The 9,208-nt window shown below is 39.5% G+C and overlaps 1 pseudogene; it reads left to right on the forward strand.

The window, feature by feature from the left end:
• The first annotated feature begins 3,412 nt into the window (after positions 1-3,412).
• The window catches only part of LOC102255943, a 75,611-nt pseudogene continuing 69,815 nt past the window's right edge, over positions 3,413-9,208 (forward strand).

Raw genomic sequence — 9,208 nt, forward strand, 5'->3', positions numbered from 1 at the left:
ATATCCTTCATTTGGGTGTGCTACTCTGGCCCATTTACTTAGTGACTCAACAACTGTAGTTTTGAGTGGATCCCAGAAAAAGAGAATTCCTCAATGAGTTCAGATTGTCATGCAAGCTGTTCTGCCCCTTGGGCCATATGACCCAGCACATCCAATGGGGCTTAAAGTGTCAGTAGCAGAGAGAGACATTTTTTGGAGAGATAACATGAATCATGTGTTAGGATTTTGGAGCAAAGCCTTACCATACTCTACAAATAACTGCTCTCTTTTAGCTTGCTACTGAACCTTAATAAAGACTGAACACTTGACCATAAGTCACTTGAGCTGCCCGACATGAAATGAGTGCTGTCTGACCCACCCATCCATAAAAGCTGGGCCCACCCTGAAACACCCTATCACCAAATGGAAATGACATATAAGTAACTGAGCCCAATCAGGTCCTGAAGATACAAGTACGTTACATGAAGAAGTGCCCCCAATGTCATGGCTCCTGTTGCTGCTCTTGTTCCCTCCCTGCATGAGCCCATCCCTCATGGAAGTTTCCTATGATCCAGTTGCTGTGGAATCAAAATAGATAAGAAAAAAATCTTATTTTTTCAATTTTCTCTTGTTTTTCTGATTTTAGATGGAGGTGAAAAACTTAATATTGGGGAGAATGTGGCTGTGGAGGACAAATATGCATTTCAAGTTTAGAATTATACTAAATTCCTCACATGCTTTCATCTGTAAGTTATTCTTTGTTCCCACCAATTGTCATCAAAAAGTTGTCTTGCAAATGGTTTTCAAGTATCACTAGGCCAATAGTAACTGAACTAAAATATCTAAATTTATAACCACAACTTATTTTTTCCTTTAAATATTTTTATCCTAGGCTTTTCCATTTTTTTACTTTCTCATTCCAATTCCCTTGGCTGATACAAATATGTTCCTCTAGAAAATATTCAGGCAATTCTATAATATACAACACATGCCCTGGCCAGTTTGGCTCAGTGGATAGAGCATCAGCTTGGGTACTGAAAGGTCCCAGGTTTGATTCCAGTCAAGGGCACATGCCCCGGTTGTAGGCTCTATCCCCAGTAGGGGGTGTGCAGGAGGCAGCCGATCAATTATTCTCTCTCATCATTGATGTTTCTATCTCTCTCTCCCTCTCCCTTCCTCTCTGAAATCAATAAAAATATATTTAAAAAACATATATATAATATACAACACATTATTCAGATTCATGAAGTCATTTGTTCACTTATTTATTCATCCCTCAAGTAGTTACCAAGTACATATTGTGCAAAGGATTATGCTACATTATTCAGTGTGTCAGAGCCTCATAATGACCAAATCTAATTCATAGCTTGTGGCAAAAATTAATAATAAAAACAGGAAAAAAAGCCTTTGCCCTGATTTACCTAATTAAGTGTTTGCATGCAGGTAAACCTTTGATATTTCTTCTCCTCCAAATTCAAGTTAATAGGCTAAGCAGATTTTCAAGCTGTCCTTGGGTTTCTCCCTACAGTAAACACACACACACACACACACACACACACACACACACACACTCCACACGCTCTTAACTCACTTTTTCTTCGAAATTCATATGCTTGAAATGAACTCAGACACTCAGTGACAGACCATTTTGAATGCATATATTATAATGTTGGCTGTCAGTAATCAATCATTTGCATAAAAACCAGGGTGCATCCTTCCCATTTTTATCCTTTAAAAAAATATTGGAAGGAGTGGTAGCAGTCAAATTTCCAGAGAAGTCTAACTTTGCTACCAAAAGTCATATGCTACCAAAATCCAGTCATGAATTCTTTTTTCTCTGGCAGAAAAGACTAACTCAAAGCAAGGCTCTGAAAAGGGGCTCCGTCAGATGATATTGACCATGAAGAAGCTACCCTGAAGCCTACAATAGTGCCATGCTCAGAGTCATAACACAAATGCTATCCTAGAAATGCTCTACCTTCCCCACCCCCACACCCCTCGGTGGGATTCTAGAGATTGTTACCCTGCAATATTCTGCATTCCATGCTATAGAGGGCTGTGTGGCAGCCAAATTCCAGAGCATGACCACTTCCACAACTCAAATGTTTACGCCACCTCAAAATGTCATATCAACATGACCTTAGAGAGGAGGTATTTGTTTGTGTGACTCCTCAGAGCAGGACCATCTTTGTGGCTGGGACATTATGAGTTTTTAGTAAATATGAAACCAATAGAAGAGGAAAGGAGTAAATTATATCCCAAACAAACAAAAAAGAATAAAAAAGAAAAGGAAGGAAGAAAGAAAAAGATTGCAATAATCAGACTAACACACCTATTCAGTGCTTAATGTGTATTAAGCAATAGCCTAGATTCTAGATGCTTGTGAATTAATTCATTTAGTCTATGTGTTATCCTACAAATAGGTACTGTCATTATCACCTTCATTTTTAAATCATGAATCTGGACACAGAAAAGTAGCTTTCTAATTTTCAGTTAGAAAATTTTCTTCATGAGATTTTAACTCAGAAAGTCTCAGTTCAGAACCTGCAGTTTCAAATGCAGCCGTACTCTACAACCTCTCAACGAAAACCAATAACAACAAAATGAAGTGAAAAGGGTAAAGAATTAGAAGAATTTATTCAATAAACTTTTTATTCTATAAATATTTATTGAGCTGGAAAGACAATGTTTATCAGCTGTTAGAGATGACATAGCTCTTCTTTTCAGAGACCTCACAATTGGCTGAGAGTAAAAGGAAAGAAACAGAACATGAATGAATGCAACAGAGTCTACGAACTATAGGGGGATTTATGCTGTGCATAGCTTCAGGTGTACACATGAGAAGGCACTCTCTCTGCCCAGGGAGGAGGTGATGGTGTTGATGGCTCTCCAGGAAATAATGCCTGGATTGGCTCAGTGAACCAACTCTGGCAGAGGTGAGAAGTGTTGGTTAGGAGAAGATGAGGCCTAAGAGGGGCAAAGTTAGATCCTGTTGTGACACAGCATGTATGTTCTGATGAAGATGGGAAAAGCATTGGCAATTAAGTTAGAGAGAATGGGACAAACTGAGTTTACATTTGGAGGGAGAATTGCTAAGAGCTGTTCAACAACTAGTTGCTGTTAGGGAGACATGACATGGGAGTTGACTCCCAGTTTTCTTACTTGGGCAGAGATAGCTGCCTCTCATCTGCCACCAATAAATGCAAAGAGAAAACATAGGAAGATGAACAACTCAGGGGACTTAGAGGAGAGGAGATAATATAAAAATAGCAAGTTCTTGAGTTTGAAATCGCCACAAGACTTCTAGGTTAACATGTCTTGGGAGCCTCATGATCAGAGTATACAAATTGGACAAACCTGAATACATTGGCAGCAGTTCAATCCCTCCAGGTGGAAGGATTGCTGAGGGAATGCAATTAATGGCAGAAGGATAATGGAGGAAGAAACCCTGGAAGATACCAACAGTGGGATGAGGTACCTGAAGAAGAAAGAGCCTGAAAAGGAGTCACAATTTGAAGAGAGAATCAACCATTCAAGTCAAGGGAAAAGCATTTCCAATGAAAAGAGATCAGTAATTACGTCATATTTCACAAAGTTACCCCATAGAATACATAATGAAAAGCATAGAATTGGACTGGTAGGAGATCGTTAGGACCTAGTGCCTAGGTGGAGGGCTCTTAAGGAGAAAGGGTGCCTTTATCCATCAGAGAGGAAAGGATGATAGAAGAATAAAGAGAATAAAGATGAATTTGCCACCAGTGTTTTCTACGGAAGGCAGAAGTTGAATGCTAATCTGTGAATTAGGTAGTGAGATTGGATTCTGAAATGACAATAAAATCTATAATAGTGGGCAATAGTTGAAACATCCACTGATGGAACAGGAGCAATTACAAGGGTGCTGAATGACAAAGATGTTCCTGCTGAGGCTGAGAAAGACCAATTTTCAGTAACAAATCTGCATTCTGACTGCCTCAGTAACCACCCTCCCCACCCAGGAGGAATGCAGGAAGGTGTGATTAGAGAGTAGGGTATTGGATTTTAAGTATTCAAAAGTGGATACGAATGCTCAAATTAAGGAAAAGAATTAGTGAAAAATGTCTATTTCCTGATTATCATTTGTTGCATTAAACATTTGATTACCTATGCTGTGTTCTTTGGAGGATAATTAGCTAATTCTAAGTATTTATTGAGCACCTACTATGTGCTCAGCACTCTGTGAGGCACCAAACATTCAAAGCGATATGTTCCCTACTCTCAAGGTGCTTATAATCTGATGGAGGAATCACATAAGAAAACTACACAGGCAAAACAGCTGGGTAGAGAGGCTCTGATAAAAGTATTACCAGAGGAAATAGGTTTTTTGGTCTCATAAGAAAAGCATTTCAGGGAAACTAATGAAGGAGGATTTGAGAGATGGTGGCAAGATTTATTAGAGCACCCTTGAAAAAGCTGCTGCAATCCAGGAGCTTCCCTGTGGGTTCAGCAGCAGAAGCTCATTGATGTTGTCAATCTGCCCACAGATACACCACGCCCAATGTCTCATCCACAACCAGGTAGTTCAGCTACAACTGGCTATGGAAGAAGTTCAGCTTCCAGGGCTGAAGACACACACATATGCCCACCAGGTCCAGGAGGGCCAGGGCCCAGAGCTGCAAAGCCATCACCCCTGGCACCTGAGGCTCCACTAGTCCAGCTCAGTTCCTGCTCCCCACTGATATCAATATTCTTAGCTGTGTGACATTGGGCAAGTTACTTAACTTCCCTGTGCCCTTGGGATGATCACTATAGAACTCCGGAGATGTGAAGACAATACAAGGAGTAAGTGAAATTCCTCAGCAGATGCTATGAGCATTGAGGTGATGCTATTCCTTGTTGTATTAGCAGTTTGGTCCTGCTGAGCTGTGGCAGCTGGGAAGCATCTGAAGCAGCTGGGGAGAGCTCCTCTGCTTGGAGACCAGGTGCATGCGTGCCTATATAACAGGTCAATGACACTTTCCAACCCGAAAATGGGAAAGGGAAGCCTTGAAGATATAGTGTGGATGTAATATATTTTAATTTCCAGGACATTTTTGTGGCTTCTAGAGGCAACAAGTTACAATATATAAAATTAGGCCTGCCCTGCCCTTGTATTTATATGGGACTTTCCCAAGTTTTTCCCAAGTACTCCAGAGGAGGAAGATGGTCAAAAGTGGTCCCTGCCCTCTACTCTCCTTCCATCCTCTCAGCTGTGAGGCCCGGAGGAACCGGTGTTTGCTTTTGCGCACCGATGAGGTGATGTGAACACTGTGTCGGTGTGGGAGGACGTGGAGAGCTGAACCTTAGCAGGAAACGTAAGTCGTGGGCTCCTGGAGCTCTCATTTTAACGTTCTTTAAAATGATTACATTGTCACTTTGGATTGTGTTCGTTGGTGGAGCTTTTAAAATAACTAGGTTCAAAATGAAATAAGTTTTAAAATGAAATACCAGTGAATTATTCTTACAGAGAAAAATTATAGATATAAATAAAATCCTAAATTGTCTCAGTCATCTCTGACCTGGCAGTCCTGAATACTACTTATCATGGTGTCCATTTTAAATGTTTTAAAATAAATATTTTTAAAATTTTTCCCATTGAATATGTCTTTCTCTTATATTCATAAAAAACAATATGTTAAAAATAATACTGTATTTCCTACCAAATTTTCCTCTCTGTGTTTTATTACTAAGTCTCTATTCCCTATAATGGATGTCAGAGGTAGACTCAATCTTAGCAAACATTGTCTCCTGAATGGCCCAAATCAGATCTGCTCTGTCCGGTCACCTGTGAGGTCTCTGTGACTCCAGTTTCCATAGAGGCTGACTCTTGGAACTTCTACAGGCCAAGATTTATGTGGCCATAAGTGAAACAGTTCTTCTGGAATGAATAAGATCTAAAAGTTTAGAAATCCTCAGGCTATTCTCTAAACAAAGATGTGGGAAACTATTAATGTTTATATTGAAGATTCCCAAGTGGTGGTTTTCTTTCTTTTCTTTTTTTTTTCTTTTTCTTTTTTTTTGTCATTGTAGGCTATGCATGGTTATGTCCTCTGCAATCCCTATGCAGTGGCCTCTGGGCAGGATGGCTCTAGCTTGGAATGTGGATGTGGAGAGAATGGAGAGGTAGCTTACCTAGTTTAGTCATTAAAAAAAGCCAAATGTTCTCTCTCTCTCTCTCTCTCTCTCTCTCTCTCCCACACACACACACACTCACACACACGTCTTCTCAATACTGGTTATGAAATAGCAGTTGTGAAGAACCAGAGGGAAGAAGAAAGAAAGTAAGTTTATCCTTAATCTAGGCTGACTTGTTCATTAGGCATGATGAGAACAATGCCCAGGGCCCACAATACTTTTATGAGAGCATGAAAATGTTTTAGTTTCTATTAAAATCAGAAGAAAAAAATGAAACTTTAAATAGAAGGAAATATTTTAATATATTACCTTCATCTTGATACCAATGAAGTCGTAAACTGTAATTATCAGTGTTTGTTGTTGCTGTTTGGTGGAAGCTGCTCAGAAAGGCAAAGGGACAGGACTCTCAAGTGTCACAATGTGGCCCTCATGTCTGTGTCCATTCAGTGGGCTGTTGAGACACTTTGAAGACAGTATCTCAGCTAAGACAGTTTCAGAAACAGGAAGCTCATAAAACCAGGGTCTTGGGTTTTTTGCCTAAAGAATTCAGTTTAACTTTTTTCAAAGAAAAAAATATTCCATAGCATCCAAGCCATCTATCAAATGCATTACTTGATCCCAAAGTCAGAGTGGACATGGAAAAAAACTGAATGGTTCAATGCAAACTCATTGTCACTACTGAGGAAAATGACTAGGAACTCCATGTACTTTTTAAAATTAACTTACAGTAGCATTTACTATGTAAACAAACAACATGAATCTCTGTGGTTTGAAAAAACAACAACATTTATTAGCTCAATTTTGTGGGTGAGAAATTTGGAGAGGACCTCAGTGAGGCAGGTCTGCTGCTGGTATCACCTCCGCTCATTTCAGTCAGTTGGCACCTTGGCTGGGGCAGGAGGCTTCACTCGCAGCTGCCAATCCTCAGGCTGCTAGAGGGGGCACTTGGATCCCCTCCAATGTGGCTTCTCCTGCCGACTAGACTAAGCTTCCATGATGGAATCAAACTCTGCTTCTGTCACATTCACCAAGTCCAATGGCCAAAGCAAATCACATGTTCAAGAACAGATTCAAAGGATGGAAAATAAACTTTATTTCTTTCTTTTAAATTCTTTATTGTTTAAAGTATTACATAAGTATCCTTCCACACACACCCCCATAGACCTCTCCCCGGCCGTTCCTACTCCCCAGCACATGCCCTCACCCCCCTACTGTCTGTGTCCATGGGTTTTGCTTATATACATGCATGCAAGTCCTTTGGTTGCTCTCTTACCACCCCCTCCCCTGCCTTTCCTCTGAGGTTGGATGATCTGTTCGATGCATCTCTGCCTCTGGATCTATTTTTGTTCATCAGTTAATGATGTTCATTATATTTCACAAATGAGTGAGATCATGTGATATTTATCTTTCACGGACTGGCTTATTTCACTTAGCATAATGCTTTCCAGATCCATGTGTGCTATTGCAAATGGTAAGAGTTCCTTCTTTTTTATAGCAGCGTAGTATTGCATTGTGTAGATGTACCACAGTTTTTTAAGCCACTCATCTACTTATGGGTACTTAGGCTGTTTCAAATATTAGCTACTGTAAATTGGGCTGCTATGAACATAGGGGTACATATGTCCCTTCTGATTGGTGTTTCTGATCTCTTGGGATATATTCCTAGAAGCAGTATTACTGGGTCTAATGGGAGTTCCATTTTTAATTTTTTGAGGACCCTCCATACTGTTTTCCATAGTGGCTGCACCAGTCTGCATTCCCACCAGCAGTGCAGGAGGGTTCCTTTTTCTCCACATCCTCTCCAGCACTTGTTGTTCATCGATTTGTTAATGATAGCCATTCTGACAGGTGTGCGATGATACCTCATTGTCGCTTTGATTTTCATCTCTCAGATGATTAGTGACTTTGAGCATGTTTTCATATGTCTCTTGGCCTTTTGTATGTCCTTTTTCAAAAAGTGTGTATTTTGGTCCTTTGCCCATTTTTTTGATTGGATTGTTTATCTTCCTTTTGTTAAGTTGTATGAGTTCCCTATAAATTTTGGAGATGAAACCCTTGTCAGATATAACATTGGCAGATATGTTCTCCCATGCAGTGGGTTTTCTTGTTATTTTGTTGATGGTTTCTTTTGCTGTGCAGAAGCTTTTTATTTTGATGCAGTCCCATTTGTTTATTTTCTCCTTAGTTTCCATTGTCCTAGGAACTGTATCGGTAAAGATATTGCTACGACAAATATGTCTGGTATTTGGTTGCCTATGTATTGTTCTAAGATTTTTATGGTTTCCTGTCTTATGTTTAAGTCCTTTATCCATTTTGAGTTTATTTTTGTGTATGGTGTAAGTTGGTGGTCTAGTTTCATTTTTTTGCATGTATCTGTCCAATTTTTCCAACACCACTTGTTGAAAAGACTGTCTTGACTCCATTGTATACTCTTGCCTCCTTTGTCAAATATTAGTTGAGCATAATGGCTTGGGTTCTGATCTATTGGTCTATATGTCTGTTTTTGTGTCAGTACCAGGCAATTTTGAGAACAGTGGCCTTGTAGTATAGCTTGATATCTGGTATTGTGATCCCTCCAACTTTGTTCTTCTTTCTCAGGATTGCTGTGGCTATTTGTTTTTTTTTTTATTCCAGATGAATTTTGGGGGACTTTGTTCTAGGTCTGTGAAATATACCATTGGTATTTTAATGGGGAGTGCATTGAATCTATAGATTGCTTTGGGTAGTATGGACATTTTAATGATGTTGATTCTACCAACCCATAGACTTTAGTTCTTGATGGGAATAGCTGCAGTCACTTTGCAAGGGGCATGCATATGAAAATGGAAAGAGTCTGCACCTTCTTTTGGCACCTCTTCCTTCAAAATCCTCATATTAGTACTAGTATTTCTGCCATTTCACCTCCTTTTGAAATTTTATGTTCAGATGATTGGTTTTACAGTTTATGCTAAAGCTTAGTTTGGTGTCTGGAAAGGGACAAATGGAGATGCAATTGAAATAAGCCCAATATTTTATTTAAAACAACATTTTATGATATATATATTTTTGGTGTTTATAGCATACTGTGGTTGAATAAGCA

This window comes from Myotis brandtii, unplaced genomic scaffold (assembly GCF_000412655.1).
Source record: "Myotis brandtii unplaced genomic scaffold, ASM41265v1 scaffold123, whole genome shotgun sequence".
NCBI classification, from domain to species: domain Eukaryota; kingdom Metazoa; phylum Chordata; class Mammalia; order Chiroptera; family Vespertilionidae; genus Myotis; species Myotis brandtii.